The sequence below is a fragment of the Molothrus aeneus genome, chromosome 1, assembly GCF_037042795.1.
Source record: "Molothrus aeneus isolate 106 chromosome 1, BPBGC_Maene_1.0, whole genome shotgun sequence".
NCBI lineage: Eukaryota > Metazoa > Chordata > Aves > Passeriformes > Icteridae > Molothrus > Molothrus aeneus.
Genome location: NC_089646.1, coordinates 88332283 through 88355575, shown reverse-complemented (window position 1 = coordinate 88355575; position 23293 = coordinate 88332283). Strand labels below are relative to the sequence as shown.

General features: G+C 38.5%; 1 protein-coding gene across 11 annotated transcripts in view; it reads right to left on the bottom strand.

The window, feature by feature from the left end:
* The window catches only part of LOC136563103 (poly(rC)-binding protein 3-like), a 500444-nt gene that overhangs the window by 299781 nt on the left and 177370 nt on the right, over window positions 1–23293 (bottom strand). For all 11 annotated transcript variants that reach the window (XM_066560312.1, XM_066560287.1, XM_066560296.1 and 8 more), the window contains one exon: window positions 565–621. The gene's annotated coding sequence lies outside the window, so the exon portion shown is untranslated. The remainder of the gene's footprint in view (window positions 1–564; window positions 622–23293) is intronic.

The window sequence follows — 23293 nt, the reverse complement described above, 5'->3', positions numbered from 1 at the left end:
AAGTATTAAACAATTACAGGGAATAATAAAATCCAGCAAATACAACATAAGACTCTACACATACTTTTATCTCACTTTAGTGAGATACTAGGACTCCTTTTTTAAATACTGCACAATGATTAAATAGCCAAAGAGAAAACAGTGCCATTAAGTAATGTAGTGCTGTTGACCATTACTTCACCCAAACAATTATCTATTAAATGTATGAGCACATGGGCTGTACATCAATTACACCAGATTTTCTGAACTGTCTTCTCAGGATATCTTAACATCGTATTTCAAGAAATAAGGTTTGTTAAAGTTTGGTTTTGGTTGTTTTTTTTTTTTTTGTTAAACAGCTCCTGATGTATATTGTTTCTAAATAAAATGGTCATTTCTAACAATTTAAACTTTGATTTTTAAGTGTCATTTGAGAGAAATGGAAAGAAAGGCAAATTTTCATTTCACTAATACTGGTGAAAATGCAAAATAAGACAGACAATAAATTGTACTTACACTAGCATAATCAAGATCAATATTTGTCATGTGGTAATAATGTAATAAGATAAATAAAATTCAGCTTACCTATCACATCAGATGTCCATGAGCCACAGCTCCACCTCAATCCAAAGAAAACTTGACCTGTTGAAAAAGAAGCAAAACATTTTCACTCATGATAAAGTCTTGCCCTCTTTAGAACAGGCTAACAAACCATGGACTTCTGTGGGGAAGCATGAAAAGCAGTTTAGCACCACAGATAACTGAGGATCCCAAAACTTTCTTTTCACTTTCTGTTACAATTCAAATATGAACTGATAAATCACTGATTTCCCAATCAGTGATTTATCTCATTTTAATATTTATTAAAATATTAATAAATATTAAAATAAGATAAATCACCGATAAATCACCCCAGTCCTCTCTGGGGTCTAGCACTGGGCTCTAAGAAGAATCTCAGAAAGATGTACAAAACCTACTAGAGGTTACTGAAAAATTAGAATTGGTATGCACAAATTCTTATCATGCCCTTTGAATAAATCTTCAAAGACCAGAAAAAATCCCACTTTTTTTTCTTTTATACTGTATTTGCAGGGATGCCCCAACAATGGCAGAATAATGCATCTGACTCCATTGTATCAGAAGGCTAATTTATAACTTTATTATACTATATTATATTAAAGAATATGATACTATACTATACTAAAGAATACAGAAAGGATACTTACTGAATGATAAAAAGATAATACAGAAAAGTCGTAACACTTTCCAGAGTCCTGACACAGCTTGGCTCCAGTTGGCCAATAAGTCAAAACAACTTACACCAGAATCTAATTAGGTAATCACCTTAAACATCTCCAAACACATTCCAGACTAGCACAACACAGGAGAAGCAAATGAGATAAAAATGGTTTTCCTTTTCTCTGAGGCCTCTCAGCTTTCCAGGAGGAAAATCCTGGGCAAAGGATTTTACTTCCACTTTTCATCTTTGCTCCATTCTACATATTCTCTCTCTCAGAGAAAAACCAAAAGAAGACGGTGGAAAAAGGAAATGGAAAGAGACAATAAGGACGGTAATGGAGATGAGGGGGGTCTTTTCTGCCAACAGTACCATTTTATCCATTGCATTTTTATAAAACCAGCTCTCTAAAAATCATAGCTGTCAAGTCTTTAGTCCTTGTATATTCAGCCTAAGATCTTGAACAATTTTGCTGAAATTTCTTGAGCTATAAACACGACAAACAAGACTTCCTATCAGCCTGCATTCACTAGAAAGCAAGCAGAAATTAGAGGTGACCAACACTCATAAATGTATGCAGAACATATTTATAGTGCTAATATTCTTGAAAAGAAAACACCTTCAACTCTCTACTAGCATGACAGCAGTATAACATGAGTGTGAACTTGAGATGACACAACATAAAATCTCCACCTTTTGGTGCACAGAAATCTAAGTTCTCATGCGAAGAACGGAGCATGAATCCGCCATTGCTGACTTGTATTGTTTCACTGACTCCACTTAAGCAGCACAAGAAATCTTGTTTCAGAGTAGGCTATGAAAAGATACACAAGTCAGGATCATTTAACCTAGGACACCTAATACTGTTTTTTAAGCAATATCTATTAACGTTGGCCTTCCTGTTTTTCTGTTGGTGATACGGATGCAGGAAACTTGACTGCATCAGAATGGAATCAGTAAGCAAAGGCTTAATCCCATTTCTACTCAATTGAGTGGAAGAACTTCCATTAACTTGATAGGGAGTTATAACAGTTACTGAAGGGCAAAAGCGATCTTCCAGACCCCCTTTTCTTGCCTTGGGCTAGAATGATATCCATCAATATTTTATATATATATAAGAAGGAGGAAAAAATAATTTAAAATATAGTTGTTTGGAAGAGTTGATACAGGGGATTATTTCCATGTTTTTTTTGTTTGTTTTGTGGTGAGCCATGTTTGCACGTAGCTAAGTGCAAACAAGAAAGTAAAATTTAAAACTGTTAGATGCTGCAAGGTTCAAACCAGCAGTCTGGCTTTATAATGCATCAGGAAATTTCCTCAGGAATAATTCTGTCACAGCATACTTGGATGGTATGAAGAGGAAAGAGATGCAGACCACCAACTTTCTGCTATAGCCTGTAAGCAAATTGATTTGTCACATGCTTACACGGGAGAAGAGTTACACATTCTTTTGTGCTGATTTGCAGCACTTGTTTGCTATTAGAACAGTTTTCTAGGGAACATTTCAGTAATTAAAAGAGACGAGGTTTAAACCAGTTGGACAGCGCTCTGCAGTTCAGATTAAATGTATCCACTGCTTTCAAATGAACAACCCAAAGCTGATTCTCCACCCCCACCCCTGTAAATTACACTTCACTTTGCTTTACATTTCCTGTGCCATGAATATCTTTGAAGTAATATTTGCATTAGCTCATCAGAAGCAGTCCAACCTCTGTCTTTGAAACTATTAGGAATAGCAAATGAGACCAGCTCCTTTAGGGCCCTGCTGATCTCAGAAAGGTCTCTACATTTCCCTGAAGGTGCCCAAGTCCTGTGGGTGGTCCAGGCACTTGAGCTGGCTCTGCCGTAGGAAGAGCCATGACTGAGAAGGGCTTTCACAGCCTCTTTCTATGAGGATCTGAAAACATTTTAAAGGTGAGTGGCAGGATAAACACTGGCATATCTATCTCACCTTTATAATATATTTGCTAAAATCTGAAGGATCTTTTTTTTTAATGCTGTGAGATCCATAATTTCTTTAAAAATATTACTCTATGTTTTAAATCTATAGTGTCTTTCTCTTTATTTGCATTTTTGCTTAGCGGAAGATTTATGAATCAAAACCAGTGTAATGGAAATATATTAGCAATATATTCAATCATTGATACATATGTTTATCTAGATTTAAAAAAATTAGCTTGAAGATTCACCAGATTTAATACACACTGTTTTTCTTTTTTCAATTTCAAATGTATTTCCTTATATGTAAAACTGAAAGCATTTCTTTTTTACATCAAGATGGAGTTCATGTCTCAATTTTCTCTTTGCTTCCTTCTTTCAAAAGACCATCACCCTTCAGTGCACAAAATAGTTATGCAATACTAATGATGGAAAAGATCTGTGAGTGAATCCTATTAGTTGTGCTCTGTGCTGTTTGTCTGCAATATGGCTGTTTACAATAAGGAATATTTTATCTTTGGACTAACCTGTCAGAGTAGGAAATGCACTATATGAAAGCTGATACAAATTCAATTGGAAAAACGTGAAAGTCACACAAACCAATATCCAATTTCTTAAAAGAGTTAAAGCTTCAAAAAATGCAATTTTCTCAGTGAGCAAACTATTTGGCATGGAGTGTAATTCTGTTTCCCTCTTAAAGTTGTTTTACACTTACCATATATGTGTTGTTATGTATTGTTTAATTCTCCCTCAAGTAACAATTTTAAGACCCTCAGCTCCAAGTTATTACTCCCTAATGTCTAAAGTAAGATATTAATTTATTGTTTCAAGTACCAGAAAGAACAACAGCTCAGGAATCACAGCGCCTCTAAAGACAAAGGCTTGTTTGGCTACTGCTCTTTCCCTGTGCAGAGCTTCCCAATGAGCCAGCCATGATGGGATAAGCAGAGCAAAACTCCATGTCCTGAAGAATAATCTGCTCACCTTCATGGGAAGGACACACAGACAGAAAAAGTCATGCAAGACAAAGACAATGTGGGATCCATGTGGTGGAGACTGCCATGTCTGTGGATCCCAAGGAACCAGGCACCTTGGGAAGATGTTGCTAACACCAATTTTAAGGGAAAATCCCATGATGCTGCTTCTCTTTTCTCCCATCCATAGGGTGATAAAACCCTGTGATACAGAAATTCCTGTTTCATAGCTGTAATACATCAGCAAAGAGTACTTCAAAGCCAAACCACCTGTAGAAAGATGAGCTCTTGATTTGGCTTCTAAATTCAGTATTTTGTAAATCATAGAAGTCTGCACACTATACTATAGTGATTAACCAAGATAAATTTTCACATTGCACTGTTTTCTAGCCATGAAATTCTGTAAAGCACTAGATAAGGATTGCTTCTTTCATCCAGAGCACCAGGAGACCACTGGCAATTTATTTTTGAGAGGACTTCAGATAGAAACAAAAAGGGCAGTGTTAATTAACATAACTCAGTATTTTCTTTTAAAAACAGTTTAATGTAACTGAGAAATTGAAAGTTTGGGGATCTGAGTTATGCACTGCTTGTGCACTCAGAAGCTACAGAATTAACATGAGCAGGTCAAGCTTTTCCAAGTCTGTTTCCAGCTAAGGTTCATTATCTATGGACTTCTGAAACCATGGAATACCAAAGCCATAACGCAACCCACAAACCTAGTCAACTACCTAGATTACCTAGTTAGATTGAGTAGATTTGCATAAAGGAGAGGGGAAAAAGCAAAAACCTTTATATCAAACCATTGTCATAATGTTTTGAGACCATTTTATAATGGAGCCAGTGAAGACTGCTCTATGCTCTTTATGCTTCTAAGAAAATTTTAAATTTCTTTTTAAATTTTTTTTTTAATGAAAAGCAAAAAAAATTAGTCTTACCGAGAAACATTGAATTTTATGGCTGGCATTTTGAAATGCTTTATCTCTAAACTTTAAAAATGGTGCTACAAGAAGTTGGACCTTGTTAATTCACTAATGTGATCCTGAGAAACATTACAAGTTAACACATTTAGATAAAGGAGCCAACAAGTCAGAAGTGGGTGAAGAAAAGCAGCTCTGAAGCAAAACTCTATATCACAGTTACTAAAGGCTAAAACTAAGATATATTTGCTAAAGGTATCAAGTGCACAATGCTTTACATGCATTCAAAACATCTATCTACAATAACTGATACTTGAATAATTAACATTTTCCAGTATCATAGGTGAATTGAAGTAAACTACAATTATTTTGCAGACATGTTTCTGACCCAGCAAAGTGAAAGCCAGTGATGCAAAATTCAGTATCTTACTAAAAGGCTGACAGCCACAAGCTGCTGAAGTCAGGTACTGCATTCTGGGAACAGTGATGCAGCACCTCTACCATGGCAGAGATTTGTGCAGAGGCATGACAAAACTCACAGGAGCCTTGCATCTGTCAGGCCCCCACAGATCACTGAGAGAAGGAACAGCAATGAAACACACTGCATGTCAGGGACACCATTAAAATGAAGCATCTAAAAATTCATGTATGAAATGATAACAAATGCAAAACTCTATTGAGCATATGTGGGCCAGATACTTGGTAGTGCCAAGCTGTGCTCTCACAGGGCTGCACCCAGAGAGGTGGTCTGCAGGCTCTCCTTTTAAGTACATCTTAGTTTTTTATATAGTAATTTAACAACTCTGTATAAAAATCAGATAGACTTCTAGATACTAAAAAAAACTGAGAAAAATATTTAAATATTTAAAATTTCAGTTTATATATAGAAATATTTAAATACAACTTTATGTTACAAACTTCTGCCAAATCTTAAAAGGTTGAGTCAGAGTGGACCAATATGTGTTGTAGATCTCCTCATGGTAGGATGTTCTTAGTTCTGAGGCTTTTCTTCTTTATTCATAAAATTCTTATACATTTACATTTTTAAGTAAAACTTATATCAGGTAATAAAACTAAATTCCTTGGGATAGGAGCAACAAAATTTTTTGCTTCTCAATTTTCTTCCCCATAAACTCATCATTTCAGAACTACAAAATATTAAAGGGCTAAAGTAAAACCAAAATATGAATGACTTCAAGAGATCTTTGTTACCTTTCTAAACACTTTACCATCTCTATTGTCCCTCCTTGTCAGATTTCAAAATCTCAGATGACAGATGTATGCATGTGTAGGCTCTTTAGCCTTCAAAACCAGACATACAAATAAACTCTCAGAAAAAAATGCCTCAAATAAAGGCAAAGGGCTTGGGACTGTCATATCTGCTGAAAAACCTCATTCACAATCACTGAGTAAATCCATTACAGACGTTGACAGCTTTAGATCTATGCATTACATTTTGGGGAATAAATGCCACCACATAGTTAGCCTTTATAGAGCAAAGCTTTGGTTTTCTATATAAATCTGTGTTTAATGAGCCTTGAAAGAGATGATTGCTAAATAACAGCCTGCTGCATTCAAGCTCAACTGCCTCCAATTATATTGTTTATAATTATATAATTGTACAATATAATGTGTGTCCAACAATCCCTGAGTTTTATTACTGCACAACACTTTGACACTAGCGTAAATCACCTTTTCACTTTCACAGTCAGCCTCTTTCACTTAGCTTAGTCAGCCAACACAAATGCACAGAGAACTGCACTTTTGACTGCTGAATGCATCAAACCAGCTTACCAGCCTCAGCAGAAATAAGAAAGTAATAGAAGTGGTCAGCTCACAAAGATGAAAGGGGAAAGAAAGGTACTGTCTATACAAGGAAGAAACAAAAAGGAAAACAATTGAGTAGTTAAAAACTCTATATCCTGTTTGTGAATTTTACTTCTTAGGGTGCTTCTTGTTGGCAGATGCTTCCAGATATTGTGCCTATCCAAAATACTCCTGAGAACAAGTGCAAAGCAGTTAACATTAGCAGGTAATGCTCTTTGTATTATTCTTACTCCTATATGGATATTGCAGCATTTGCTATAATGCCACTAAAATTAGCAAAAATTTTATTAGCAAACAAACCATTATGCTGTTACATACCTACACAACCTCTCATCTCTCTCTAAATTCAAAGAACAAAATTTGTGCTTTTTCTTCCATCAGTTGAGAACTAACCCAACTTCCAATCAGCAATTAATACACTAGTATTCAGCATGTAATTATAACCCCTGCCACAGAAATTTAAGCCCCAGTCATTCATAAAACTCTATTTTGACTTAATAGGGAGGCCTATTCTTTGCTTTAAGAAGCTTTGTTACACACACCTTCCAAAGTAATAAAATTCTTGTTTTGAAATGTGGCTCAAATCCTTCTGTCTCCTTCCTCTCTCCAAGCACACCCTCCACACAGGAATTTCTTCTTTTCTCTTTAGTCCTAAAGTTCTTACATCCACACCACCTGGCCTTTAAATCAGAAGCTCCAATCCTGCAACCCCCTGTCAGAAGGGCTCCCATCAGCACACAACTCCCTGCTACACTCACCCTTGCTTCTCTTTGCTCTTGGTTGCCTGTAAAGCACCAAGACTTGGCCTGTGCTGACTTTTGAGGCTTGCAGCTTAGTTTTACTCCAAATCAATACACTGAATATTGACAGTGTGAAACTTTGATCTTTTTAACATTTGAGTCATTCTGTGGCTAGTAGTTGAGCCCTTAAAAAGGGACTTTGAGTGTAGGGCTTCATATCTGTCATGGTTTGACACTGGCACAATGCCAGTGTCCCCATGAGAATACCCTCTCCCTGGTTCCTGCTGTGAGATGTGACCAGGAATAAGCAAAGCAGGCTCCCACTTAGGAAAAAAAAATATTAACTAAACTACAAGAGAAAGGAAAAAAAAAAAAAAAGAAACACACAAGGAAAATGAAAACTTCACAAATACATCTCCTCCTCCTCCCCGCCAAATTCCCAATACAATACATCCCCCAAATCATTGACTCTCAGTCCGGCACCACCCTTCAGAATACTCCATCCTCAGCTCATCAAGAGGAGAAGGAGTCCTTCTTGTGCCAGTGGTGACCTCTTCCTTTCATGTCCAGCGCTCTCACCACTGCACATGGACCAGAGCTGCTTCTAGGGTCAACTTTTAAGGATGCTTCATCCCACTCCAAAAAGGCACAGTCTCAACTTCAGGACATCTGTCACGCCCATATTTTTCACCCCCTGGAGCCGAGGGGTACCCACACGGAACCCTCTTGGTCCTGAGGCATTGCCTCCCCCTAGAACGCAGTCCCTGTATCACAAGGAAACATGGCTCTGTCCATGGCTACACAAAAAGAGTCCAGCATAAGCTACTCCATCATCTCTTCTCCTGAGTTCTTCTCTATTTCTCTCATGGCCCATTTCCTCTTGTCTCATCTATATCTCTCTCCTCAGTCAGCTCCAGGAGGATTAGCATTTGTAAGGTTTCCATCATCCAAGAAAAGGGTTAAAAATCTGAGGCTCTGTCTGTCCAGAACTCCCATGGCTGCCCAGCCGGGCACCTTCTCACCGCACCCCCCTTCTCCTTCTCGGCCGGCCAAGCACAGGCACAGGCTCTCTCTCCCTCTGGGGGTGGCTGCCCGATGCCTCTCAGTGCCCCTCCACCCTTCCATCCTGCAGGGGCCTTCCCCTCCCTTCTGTCCAGGGCCCGGCCTGCCTCACCCGGCCCCATGGCTGCCCCTGGGCCTACCTCACCCGGCCGCATGGCTGCCCCTGGGCCTACCTCACCCGGCCGCATGGCTGCCCCTGGGCCTACCTCACCCGGCCCCATGGCTGCCCCTGCCCCGCCCAGCCCGCAGCCGGGCAGGGCAGCTCTCAACCTTTCCCTGACCGGAACCCAGGAGAGGCTGCCAGGGGAGAGCTGTGCTTTTAACCCCGTGTTCTCAGAGGCAGACCCAATGTCCCAATGGCCACATTAGGTGCCAATATTAAAATCTGAACATCCATTGGCCTAATCACAGCATCCCAGAAAAGATATTTCCTGTCAAACCACCACAACATCTTTTAAACTACTGCAGTTTGTCCTCCTCCATCATCTTTAGAATTACTGCACTTGCAAGCACCTGTACAGCAAGATGCCTCTCCCTGTGCTTGGTGATTCAAATCACTGTCTTCTGAAATCCATTGCTACTGTTATTCTAACAACTCCAACAATTTACTAAATTGGGGGAAGCTGTTTTAAAACTAGGATTATTTTTTTCTGCGTTATCAATAAAATTACTGCAAACCCCTTTTCAGGTCCATTGACTTCAATATAGCTCATCAGCTCCTAAACAGTCCCTTAACTAGAGTCAATGACTACAGAAAAGCAAGGGATCTGAACTTCTCTTCAGTTTAGATGGTGTCTGGGAACTGTAGACTAAATTAAAAATCAACATGGAATTATAATTATGTAGTTATATTAAAATAATACTGCATCACCTTCTTCGATCTTGAGGAAATGTTTCATCATTTTTTATTAAACAACCCACTTTGCTATGACATTTCTTATAAAGATTCCTCAAACTGATCTTAATACAAAGGGTTGTATTGTGTTGAATAGAAAAATATCAGGTAGTGGAAAACATGATCCCTGTCTCATAGTTTTGTAAAACTGGTTGTCACAGCAGGACATCCCACATTAAAGACACACCAATATTAACAAGCATTTAGACTTAGCAAATAATTTCTAATAGCCAAGCAAACTTGTTAAACAGAATCGAAGCAGAAGCCAAGTAAAGGAAACATCCAAGAGCAGAAGGGAAAGGTGGAGTGAAGAAGAGCCAGCCCACGCAGTGTCCCCCAGTCACTGCCCCTCTTGGCCACTACACCAGCTGAGCTGATGATGAGGCCACAGGGAAAAGCAATGTGCTGTCGGCAGAGGACATAGCACCACTTTTGTTCCCAGCACAGAGACCTCCACAGCTTCCAGATCCCCAAAACTACTCAAATGTATTGTCCCTATTTTCACCTGGCTTGTTTTCAAGCAGAAAATTAGGTCTCAGCAAAAGGGAGAGGAAGCACTTGGTAGGAGATGGAAATGTAAGGCAGGGGCAAATTTAAAACTGGCAGGGGAGGCAGAATAAAACAGGTAAAAATTTGTTACCAGCTAAGGAAAGAATAGATATGGGGAAAAAAACCCCAAACCAAAGCAGGTTATATCTTAAATTTTTGATCGGTTTTCTTTCCCACATTTAAACATTACCTTTAAAAGGCTTTTTCAGTAGATATATCTGCACTTCTGCAAATTCAGAACTGTCATAGTGATTTGGGTTTTTTCCATGTTCTTTAAAGGTTGTTTTCCTGAGTGCTAGACATGGGCTCCTTGGACTCCAGAAACTACTGAATTGATGTTGTTTTGCATTTTCAGAATATCCATGTAGATTAACTGCTTCAGAAGATAAATTTTCCTTTTATTTTCTTTTTTTTTTAATGTTAACTTTTTTTTTCAACCCTAATGTTAATTTTTTTTTCAACTCTCTGGAGTAGTGGCATCATCAAGAAGTAGTCATGGCTTCAAAAGAAGTAAAAAGTGTTTGTAAGCAAGAATGTTTAAATAAGAGAGTACACTTCAAATACAGAAGGTAAGAAAAATAAAGCAGACAAGTACATCAAATTTAAGAGAAAAGAATGTGTCTTCTTGTCCTAACCATTGATAAAGGGTATTTTCCACCACTCAAAGGTACAAATTGACTGTAGATAAGAAAGCACCTGAAAAGAATATGCCTTAGATATTAAAATTTTTGCTGAGAAATAGAAATCCCTCTACTCTGTACATGATAGACATAGCAAACACTTCAAATGGATCTCATCTTACTATATATATATATATACACATTTGTGACCTGTTGCTTCCACAGGCACTGCTACCAGACACAGCAATTTTCAGGTTGGCTTTTCCAGTTACTTCAGGAAAAAAACCTTCCTTTTCAATATGCAAAAGTCCAGGAAAATATATGTTTAGCAGGCCAAACTGTATGTACTTTAAGCCCTGAATTTGCAAAAGCTTAAAAGAAGTCTGAGCAATAAAAGCCTTCTATAATTCATTATTTTTCCTAGAATATGGGGGATAAAATGCACAATTGAAAGACTTCACACAGTTATGTACCCAGCAACTGTATTGCTGACAAAGAGCTGTTGGTTACTTTGACTTCCATCTCAAACAATCTTTGAAAAAGTGTTTTCACTCAGCTGTTACCAACCTTCATATACATTAGCTTCCTGCACAATGTTGAAGTATTACAAGAGGGTAAAATACTCTTGCATCAACAGCTTAATCAAATGTCTAACTCTATTTAAAGAAAAAAAAATATGTTAGTGCATGTGAATTTAAGTTTCTTACTTCCCCTTTTCCTTGAAACATCTTGTTCCAAAAATTTGTACCATAGATTGTTTTAATTTACTCAGTTTTACAAAAAGCATTTTCAAACACATTTTTCCATCCCTAACTTTCAGGTGAACCAGAACAACTGAAGGGAAAATATATTCTGTTTTCTTCCTCTATTTGGTGGATATACATTGATTGAAACAGAAGTGAAAATAGAAGTCTTTATTTATGGGTTCATCGAACATGGTATGCTTTAATCTGATTCAGAAAAGAGCCTGTAGATGCTACAATGTATTTGAATGCATAATGGCATAGGAGAAAGAAAAAAAAAGAAAAAAGTAAAATCAATGAGGTACATTTTAACAGAACACGCTAAAATGTTTCCTAACAGAAATTGAAATGAATAAAAAAAAGTCAAAGTTAGGAGTTTTTCCATTAATACTAGATTTTGTTTTGTACTGAGGTTCATGTCCTTGCTGACAGGTAAATACATTACTGCAAGTAACCAATATATATAGCCCTCGAACAAACACTACATGTCCACATCAGGAATTTAAATGTTCATGTCTTTTTTATAAAATAATTTTACACCTGCTGAAAATGCCCTTCTCTCCATGCTTTCTCCCCCATAATACTTTCTTTCCTTGAAAAAATAATTTCATTAGCCAGTGAAAATGTTATTAGCATAATTTTTAAGGCTATGGAGTATCAGGCAGTCATTCATGATATCACAGATATAATAATACATAGTTCATCCATTGGTCACACACATTTTGACTGCGCATGTCAGGGAGGAATAGGTTCAAATATTGTAGAACTTGAAAGTGAATAGCTTTTCCACCCCATGTAAAATACATGGCTGATTCCAAAGCCTGAATTCCTGGGAGTTACACTGATATCAGGATCAGTTGGCTTTCCACATGGGATTCATCTGCAAGAAGTCTCAAAGCTTGTCAGCACTGGCATTCTAGGATCTCCATTTTCCACAGTGGCATATTTTATTTCTGTTACCTAATAGAAAAGAGGGACTCTCCTGCCTCTGAAGCACTAAGAAGGGCTGTTCTTTGGCTGTGCTTTCTGAGCCCTCTGCTTGTACCATTAGCAAGGAAGACTGTTTCAAAGGGCAATAATTGCTGTTAGGAGGTTTTAAGAGTAATTTCAAGCTTCACCTATGCCATCAGATCTTGCATCATCTGGCAGCTATTCAAGAGCCCAAAATGCCAGTGACCATATGCCTGGAACCTGTGCCCAAAAGGATCTTCTGCTTTTTGGAGGAAGTTCTTGTTCTTGCAGGAACTGAAATCCATCCCTGAATGCTTCTCTCTCCCCTCATGTTATTTATTCAACTCTAAAAGAAATTTATTAGCTCAGTGGGAGAACAGGTAACTCCCTACCTGGCAGAAAGGAGAAAGGACAACCTAGTTACTTTCTGTGAATTCACATGGCCTCTTTGAACTCCTCACAAAGCCCCACTGGGAAGCTGCTCTGAAGCATTTTCAGGACTCTGAGGTGTTGCTCTCCTTTATGGAAATGCTGACATTATGGCTGTGTCTTCTTTCAAAGATTTTGTCACAGTTAAGACAGGCAGAGTTTCCCTTCTGGGCCTGCCAGTAATTCTCTGGGCTGTCAACCAGCTCTAAAAGCACAAGATAATATAAAAAAAAGAGGCATTTGCCTTAACTGTCTCTTACTTTCCAGAAGTTGTTAAATTCTCATACTTATTTTTCACCAGCCTACTAAAACCATTCATCTGATGCTTTTTTCCTTCCTTTTCTCATTTTAATAGTACAGATTCAGTTTTTAGCTCTTCCCCCTCATACAAATGCTTCCCTGCCTGAAGTCTTATGAATTCTGCTTGGACTTAGCAGGACTCCCTTGTATGAAATAGGACACTTCATTTTTCTTTTTTTTTTTTTCTAACTGTGCTGCATCTCCTCAGCTAACAACCAGGGGATGCAGCCTGGTTTTGCATAGGAACTGAGATATCCCATATACCCACAGTATAACTCATTCCATGAATCAAAAAAATTAGCAAGGACCAGCAAAGCTAGGAAAGATGATGCCTGTGTACTGAAGTAGCTCTTTAGGAATAAGACTCTTTAGGAATAAGGGTCCAGTCAGGCAGCTGGGATGGGCAAAGGCTGCACAGGACCGTGGCTATCTCCACAGAGAGCCACCTCAGTCTGTACTGACTTCTGAAAGCACGGACACACCTGCCATGGATGTGCCTGGAACCAGCCTGGTGCTCCAGGAGATTTATTTCCCCAGTCTTCAGGCTGCAAGACCCACCCTAGAGTTCTTCCACCCCAGAGCTGGCCCTGGAAGCAATCTTTCCACTTCCACACATATTTGAATGGGATCTGTCTGATGGGAGCTGGCCCCTGTTGCCTGCTATGGGCAATGGTGCCAGTGGGCAGCACTGCCTCCTGCCCTGCCCCAAAGCATTGGCATCCTAGGGAAACACAATCCCGTGCCACTGACAGATTAGCAAGAATGGGGATGTGCACTTAGCCTTGGTGGTGGGAGAGCATCATCAAAATAATTGGAACTGAAACTACACCCACACTGATACTTCAGTTCCAAGTCCCATATTTTCAAGAGGAAAGCAGGATGAGGGGGAGTTTCGTCCTTTGTATCTTGTATTTTCTCTGTGAACATTCAGAGAAAGAAAATATGAAATGAAATGATCCGCTGAGGCCATAGTACCCATTAATTTATTACAAAATAGGGCCAGATATTCTGTGTATTGAGGCAAACTAAATGGAAAATGATGATGCAGGACAGTTACAGTAATGATAATGTAGCACAGTTATAGCTCACTTAGAAATTCTAAATACAAGTATGTTTAGGAGTTTTTTTTAAAATGTCTTGGCTTAAGGGGATTCTGAATCCTCTAAAAATGTGCTTTTTTTCCCCCTATACTTCATGTACCAACTTAATTAATTCTATTTTGAAACACATAAATGGATCACGTTTATTTTAACACAAAAGTTCTAAGACAAACAAGGTTTCGTGTGTCTCAAATGCTTATATATCAGGATGTTTCTTGATGCAATATGTTTGCTGGTCCCACACCTCCTTCTTCAAGAAGATGATTATTAAGATAATCTTTAGAAAAACAAAATTTGGAAACAAGACCTATACAACATCAGGAATTTCTTACTATCCTTTCCAAAAGAAATTCATTCTAGGAATGAATGATGAAGAAAATCTGTCATCATTAACATAAAACCTTGTACCTTGAAAGTGAAAGTGCTTTAACCTGTATGCTCGCCTGCCACATGAATGTTATTCAAAAAGAAAGGTCAAATCTTTAACATCAGAACAGAGTTTTTTTGTTTATTTTTTAAACAGAGATGACAGTGTATTCTAAACCAATTCATGAGATCAACATTGAAACTGTTAGAATAAGAGGTATCTGTTTTTCCTATCCACATAACAATTTAGTTGCTCTATATCCCATTGTCAAAAATTATAGTTTTGATCTCTGTTTTTTCTGAGATTGGCCAAAAAGGGAACAAAAGCTGAGAAACCATAGCCAGCATATGTAATGCAAAGACTTTTTAAAAATTTATAATATCTTATAAATGTGATATCCTTTTTAAGTGAAAGAGGACTTGAGATAGAATCCAAGGATGTTTCTGTTTTCAGTTTACAAAATCAAATTCTTCAAATCCACAGGGCTCTTGTCCACTGTTTTCCTAAACTGACTTATGATGTGATTAGTAATGATGATTACTATTAGCATTTACAGTGCCATAAAAATATCATTACTTTTATTTAAAGTTAGTTCAGTCTTTTCCTCTGTCCTATCTATCCTCTAGTTTATATTTACATTGGTTAGTATGGAAAAACAAGGGAAAAATCAGGAATCTTTCCAAGCCTAAGGTCTACAACTCTATAAATTCTCTCTCAGAAGAACTACATAGGTGCACTAGCATGTTATAAAGTTAATAAAATATCTCCTATAATAGAAACCTTCACAATAATTTTCAGGCATCACAGACATATTTGTGAAAATTAGGTGTATTTTGATCCTATTAATTTTGAAAATTGTAGGTGAAAACCTCAGTTATAATAGGCTCGGTGACAAAAATACTATTCTTTTTGGTGCAATTTTAGACAGCTACAAGATGGACATTAGAAAGGCTTTCCATAGTTAAGAGTTTTTGATTTTAATTAGTGTTTTCAAACCCCTTTTTTTCCCTAATACACATTTTTAAGTTTTGCCTTGTGAATGAATCCCATATCATTTCCTGGTAAGGGCATAACCCACCATTGCTGCAGAGCAATGAGATCATGATGATAAAACCTGAGTTTGGAACACCAAGCCATTTCACTGTTTTCTGGCAGTGTACTGGGGGAATTTAAACATTTTGTTTCACCTCACAGTGCTCACTTGCTTTGGGATACAGAGTTGTAGGTTTTTGTTGTCAAATCACATTCCATAAACTTTAAGATAGGCTCTCTCAGCCCAAACATGAAGATCTATCTATAAATTAAGCAGGGTGATGGGAGAGGTTGAAAATATGCAGTTCTTTACCTTGTCACAACTTCTGGCAGGTTTCCATTAAAACTTCAAAGACATGCATAGCTGAAGGGAAATCAATTAACGCGTGTGATGCTATGAGGAAAGGTCTGAGTTTGCAAGGATCATTCAACAAACCAAAGCTTATGTTCTGTGTTGCTAAGGAGAACTCCAGAGTAATAGATTATTCATTAAACAACAACAACAACAACAAAAAAAAAACAACAAAAAAAACACCCCAACAGACAAACAAACAAAGATATTAATTGGAATGGGAGTCATCAGAATGAACACTGTGTGAACATACATAGTAAAATCTGAAACAGGTAAATCTGTTGGGGGCATTCTGGTTTAGGTGCTAAAAAATCACCACTGGGCATCTATCTAGTTCTACTTCAAGCCAATAAACATTTGTTGTCTTTTGATTATGCAGTGTTACTGTTCTTGTTGAAAAAATGTTATTGTTTTTCCATGTTTTCTAGTTCATCTGAAATCTACTCATTTTTCCTAAGTTCTTGATTTAAATATTTTTACTTCATAAAAAATAAAATAGACACATAAAAACTTCCCCAATCCCATGTAAATTCAAATTAATATTCAGAAAAAATAAGCTATGACTAGTTTGACTTTTCTTGTGATTCCTATTAAATGAGAAAAAATTCACTATATCTACTAAAAAAATTCTTAAAAACATGGCAAAACACTTGGATATTATTCCAAACTACTTCAGCCCCAAACCTTTTAAACCATTTGAACACTTCAGTATGGAGCCAAATTGTCCCACTGATTACTCTATGTGTTAGAACTGAGACTTAAAATTAAAATACAGCCCCAAAGTGAAAATTTATGCATTCTGGTGGAAGATCTTGCCACTGCACTGCAGTCACAGTCATCACCAACACCAGATTTGACTGGGCAATGTTCTTTTCCCATAGTCCAAGCAAAGAAGACTATTTCCAAAGAAATCACCCTGCCACAATCCATTTAGCACTTGGACTTGTCTGTCAGCCTTGCTCTGTAGCCCCAACTGGATAAAGGCAGGAAGGGAGCTATTATGGCTGAACTCCAGACAGCAACCAAGCCCCTTGCAGTCACTCATTCTCTTCCCATGGGTGGGATGGGGGAGAGAATTGGAAGAGTAGAAGTGAGACAGCTGGTGGGTTGAAATAAAGACAATTTAATGAGGAAAGCAAAACAAGGAATTCATTCGCCACTTCCAATGGGAAGGCAGGTGCTTCATCCACAGGAGAGCTGGACACCATCACACCTAATGGTGACTTGGGAAGAAAAATGCTGTCACTTTGAACATCTCCTTCCATATTCTTCCCTCAGCTCTGTAGGCTGGAGCATGATGCCGTGTGTATGGAATGTCCCTTTGGTCAGCTGGGTTCCCTCCCAGCTCCTTGTGCACCCCCAGCCTCCCCTCTGCTGGAGTGGGGTGAGAAGCAAGAAAGGCTGCAAGCCTGTGCATCAGGAACATAACTACCTCTGTATTATTCTGAAAGAAATAGAAACATTTATATGCTTTTATACTATGCTGCTCGTATATTTTTGCTCTCAGTGTAGAAATAAAAATACTCCAGGCAAACAAAATTAAGGAGATGATTATTTTGTTGTTTCAAGTTTCATGACTCAATCTCTTCTGTAGAAACCAGAATGTTTCAAGTCTCTTTGGATGCATAAAAGGCCCTAAGTACATTTCCCATGCGAGTCACACCTTTTGTCACAGGTTTTCCATTACTTAAAAAGAATAAATGAAAATAGGAGATACATTTGTAATTTACCCTAGTTCAAAAATTGGAAGTACAAACTGGTATGTTTGAGCAAACAGAACAAAACCAGTCTGAAGGCCAGTGGGCTTAAATTGTTCCTAAATGCCTTCTGAAACGCTATTCTTCTGAGGTAAGAAAACAGGAAACAGTAAGGATTCAATATTTTAGCCATGCCCTTCCTGAGTTACTGCAGTAGAAATTAATGCCATGGCATTACCGTATCATCTTGTAGTCAGCTAAGCAGCAACAACTAGAGTTGAATCATCACAGCACAAGTGAGCTGCAGGAGATTAACACTTTTACAAATGGCAGTGTTCAGTTCAACTTAACTCTTCAGTCCTGAAAATATCATTCACTCCTGTGTGACAACACAGAATCAAAGCTCCATAAATATCTCTTACCATCCTTCATACATTCCTGAACAGACATGTTGAGAGTACCTCTGAGACAAAGTCAGAAAAGTTTGATTGGATCCTGAGATGCTGGCAGCCCTTATTATTAGTCCACCTCTAATTTGCTGCAGCAAATTGCTCTCACACAAATGCAAAGACACAAACAAATGTGTAAGTGTGGTTTGACTGTGTCCCAAAAGAGCAACCAACGTCATCTGTGGACATACTTAGGCTAAGTCAGGCATGAGTAGCCAAACCACCACTGTAGCAAAGCTTAGAGCGAGCAGCAGAGCTCTGCCAAAAAACTCCAGCTACTTTACGGGGACAGCAGGCACTGCTGCTGCTAGATGACAGCCCTAGCCTGCCCTAGCTGATACTCATTCCTCCATGGAGCTGGATTGTGCAGACACAGCTGGAATATCTTTGATGTGCAGCTTTTCACTGACGCTTTTTGCCTGCAGCTGAGCAGTAAGGCAGGTTTGTGCTGAGCAGAGAAATGCCCACAGCTTGTATGTGTGGTTTCCCAGTTTTCATGCAGACCAAGCATCCTATTCCTATTTCCCATCAAAACTGACTGCAAGACAATCAGGAACATGGAAAAGTTTTTTGTTCACTCTGTTCCAGTTCTGAAAGTTGACCACGTGTCAGTCACAGATTTTGTTTAGGACCTTCTTAAAAATCAAAAGACTATTTTCTGCCTTGTGGTGCTGATGAAGCTGATAAATACAGGAGTGGGAAGAAACTTGAATCTCTGTATTTAGCAGATAATCAGGACTAACAAGGGGTTAAAGCTCTACCACTTACAGGAGTACCTAGAGAACCACTGCAAGGACCCCAATTCAGCATTCAGCCCCTTTAGTTACACAGTCCCACCGTCCTGACATACCAGCTCTAATACTGAAACAGCCTGCAAACACACAAATACCTTCCCCAAGACACCACTGTTTCTTCAGGCCTCATGGGAGTCCTTGCAGCATTTTTCACCTTCCGTCTTAGGCTTTAACTCACAACAGTGCACTACTTCCTCACAGATCTGGTTCTTCTGACCTTGCCCCAGAATACATGTTTATGCTGAGGCCAGTGTGGATAACACAGTGAGGCCTCAGCAGAGCAGTAAGCAGGCATATAACAGACAATGTGATGAAATGATAAATCCAATTTCTAAAATCTAGTAATTTGAATTGTAAATATAGCAGATAGGTATCACCCTTTGAATATTAAGAGTCAGTGTTAACATTGCTACACCTCAAAAAAGGTAGAAAGTGGGAGTACATATATTTGCGTTGGAAAGAGAGATGACGAAATTAAGGGACTGTATGTAAGTACCAAGGCCTAGAAAGGACATATCACAGTAGGATGAGGATGGTAGGAGAGTTAACTATGAAATACACAGTTGGTAAGATGGCTTGTGTAAAAGCTCACCCATTTACTTGATTTGGGCATTCCTCCAAAACCACAGAAATGTCATAAACAGATTTTTAAACAGTGTAGGTATCTTCAGAGTTGTCTGGTGACTGCAGACAGCAGCTGGACAAGTGATGGGAATTTATTCTCTTTCCCTTTAAAAAACCTGCCCTTCATATTGACATCTCCCTGGTTGCAAATGACAGGCAGATTACCAGAAGTGATGGTTTCAGGTTCTTGGCAAATTGCAAGGATTTATTCCTTTTCTGATTCTTATGCACACTCCAAACTTACAAGTAGGTACAAGTTTCAGTGATGAAAATGACAGCATTTACTCAAATGAGTAAAACAACAACAAAAAGAAAGATCTTCAGAAATGGGCAAGTATTTCAGTGGAAACCCATCTGACAGCTGGCCACCTGTAGCTCCAATAAATGATTGTTTGACATGCTGCTGTTGACTTTCATTAGCCAGCTATTTCCCCCAAGACATCATGCTAATTTAAAGATTCAATCCTATATTTCTTTTTTTATTTTTACCTGATACACTTAAAAGTCATCCAAAAAATACTTTAGGACTGAACATTGATGAGGAAGCCACAATTTTACATTCAAATTATGTACTTACAAACCTTCTTCATTTGGAAACGTCATAAATAATTATATAAAATAAAAGTAATTACTCCCAACTATTTATCATAAAGCAAGGAAAACAGAGGTCTAACCAAAGTGTTTTGATGCTTTTTAATGTATGTAAAGTGCATTCTTTGCTTTTCCAGAGCTCCTATGCATGGGAATTTCTAAAAGCATTAAAAAATTAGTATTATTATATATCATGGATGAGATACTTAGCATTATAGGAAGCTAGTTATTCATCAGCTTCATAGTCCTCTAGGGTGTATTGCACACCTACATGGTACACCTGACTGCTAGGCCTGATTTTTCTTTTTTAAGCTAGCAAATGAATAAAAAAAGCCCACGTAAACCTGACAACCCTCAGTTGGATAAATTTCTCAGGGGTTTTTACAAAGAGAGTTTTATTCCCACTAAGAACTGAAAGAAACACAGATCTCATTAAATTTTTGCTAGATAAAGAGCCTGTCCCCTCTCCCATCCCTCAGATTTATCATAGAGACAACTGCTGAGTCAGGCAGAAAATGATATTTCAAAAAAAAATCATCCAGATTCACAAGAAAAAAGGAGTCCAGAGACCTGCAGGATGTAGTAAAAAAATGTATAGCTTTGAGTTTGAGTGCCTTGCTCAGTAGCATTAGGGAAAGCTTCTAAATATGAAAAAATAAAACATGTTATCTATACTGTCCTTCTGGGAGCCTATGCCTGCAGGTCTGGTCAGAGGTTTGTATTTCTAACTCTTCATTATTATGTTTGGGTATTTTTAAAGTTCATAAGGAGGTTCTCACAAAAATTCATATCACCATAAAAGGACAGAGTAACCACAAGCTCAGTAAAAATACTCCTGCATGAAGCTGTATGAAGTCATTGTCCACTCTGAGGGGCACTGGATGTGGCAATTTCTCTTAGATGGTTTTAAAGAGTTGCAAAGTGTTGGCTCAGTAACCACTTCCCAGTGGTGAGGCTTTAACCATCACTGTTCTTTGAAGCATCTTTTTACTAAAGGCTGTTACCATGTGGAGATCACCAACTGGCTTTCATCTTGTTTCAAGACTGGAATGTGGCATAAAGACAACTGTTTTCTATTGATTGATGACCTTCATCTGCAGAAGGGCAAATGTGAAATGAATGAACATGAATTTCAGCCAATTCTCTTTCCCTCAGGGACTTTCTCTTTTGGTTGAAGTAGCCACAAACCCAGAACAAGCTCAAGAGCACAAACCTCTCCCACTGTGGGGCCACTGTGGGGTTGGCTCACCATGTGTGGAAATTTAGGGTACTGAGAATATTTTTTGTTTTTCTTAGAGTGTCTTGACTCCTAGGGGAGTACTGACTTTAACTCTTATTTATGAAGAAAATTTCTTAGACTTCAAGATAGACTAGAATTTATAAAAGTGTAAAATAGATTATAGAGAGTAGTGTAAGTGTAGTGAGAAATTTAAATCGCTTAGTGACAAATTTAAGTTTCAAGATTTTTAGTATGTTGTAGATAAAAGTAAGATAAAGGGCATAGAGAGTCATTTTAAGGTTCTTCTTTATGCTTTTTTTTCTTTCTCCTTCAGTCCAGACCCAAAGAAACCAATAACCATGCCCATGAGGTTCCAGGAGGGAGAACAGAGCTGCCCTGACCAACTTTTTCCTCAAATGGCAGAGTGGGCTGGGATTTTCCTAATGAAACCACATCCATGTCAGAAAGAACTCCCGGCTAACACCAAGCCCCAAGGCAGCAAAGGCAGTGCCTGTCAGCCCCCACAGCCACCCCATTTCAGGGGCAGTGCTGCCTCCAGCTCCTCCATGAGGAGATATTTCACCTGGCAGCCTGCACTGTCCATATTTCTCCTTGCACCCTGGGCACCCAGGAGGTGCCAGCCTGGGGCCTCATCCCTTGTCCCTGCCATCCCCATGTCCATGCCATCTCCTGCCCCCATGATGACTGGACACATTGGACATGCCGTCACAGGCAGCCAAACTTACGCCTTGCTCCCCCTCCAAGCAGGCCTGGGCCTTGCACCCCAGTGTGGCTTCTGAAAAGGTTGGTCCTGGAAGGACCTTGCCAGCTATTTACTTATTAATTTATTTTAAATAAAACATTATGATCCTGGTGTGGGGTGGAAGCATTTTGACACTGTGGGATGGGTCTGTCGCACACACTCTCCCAGATTGCGTGTTCCCATCCCCCCTTCACTTCAGCCCTGTTTTCATTTCATAGTTACCACCATCTCTTCTGATGGCAGACAGAATGTAAATACCAGAAATAATTATAACACTTAGTGCAGTTAGTGCCAAGAAAATAACCTGCTGTAGTGGCATTTCTCCTACTTTAGGCAGGATATGCCAGCCATTGTTATTTAATGTCATGGAATGTGTAATGTTTCCATGTTATTGTTTCTCTCTCAGTCTTATCAATTTGAGGAAAATGGAATTTATTATTTTTATACCCAAAACTTGATTTCTGCCCACTGTCTGCAGAGCAACATAAGAATACATCAGAAGGTGAGGAGGACAGAGTCACTCAGTGACAAAATAAACCAAGAATATATAAATGCAACTGGATGTGAATTTTTGCACCTGTAAGCATCCTTTAGGATAAGTTAAATATGAGAGAAGGTGATTGACAATTTTCATCAGTCCTAAAGACTGAATAATTTAAATGCAGGGCTTCTTCTCATCTAATACAAAGTGCTGAGTACAGAATCCTAAACAAACAATGTTGAATTTGAATCTGTTTGGCACAAAATCTGAAATGGAGAAAACCATTTAACCCCATGTGAGCCTGCATGCTCTGTGACTGCAATACCATCTGGTTACTGGGAAAGTGGAAGGAAAATCTACTCTTACTGCAAGGAAAAAAGGATAGGGAATGCTAAACATATCTGAAAAAAAAGCCAAGAAAATATATCCCAAACCCTGTAACTGTGATAGTGTTAGATGATGACCTCTGTTTGCCTTGTCTCTTATTACAGTTAATGCTAGTGGGAGACAAATCCAGAAGCCTGTGCATCCCAATAGTCACCATATTCCTGAAAAATTGAGTAAGAGCCTGATGGATCTTACTGTTAGTTACAGAAAGCCTCAGAAGAGCTTCAGAGCTACAGGAAAATAGCAGAGCAAATCCTTTAATTTGTGAAGGAA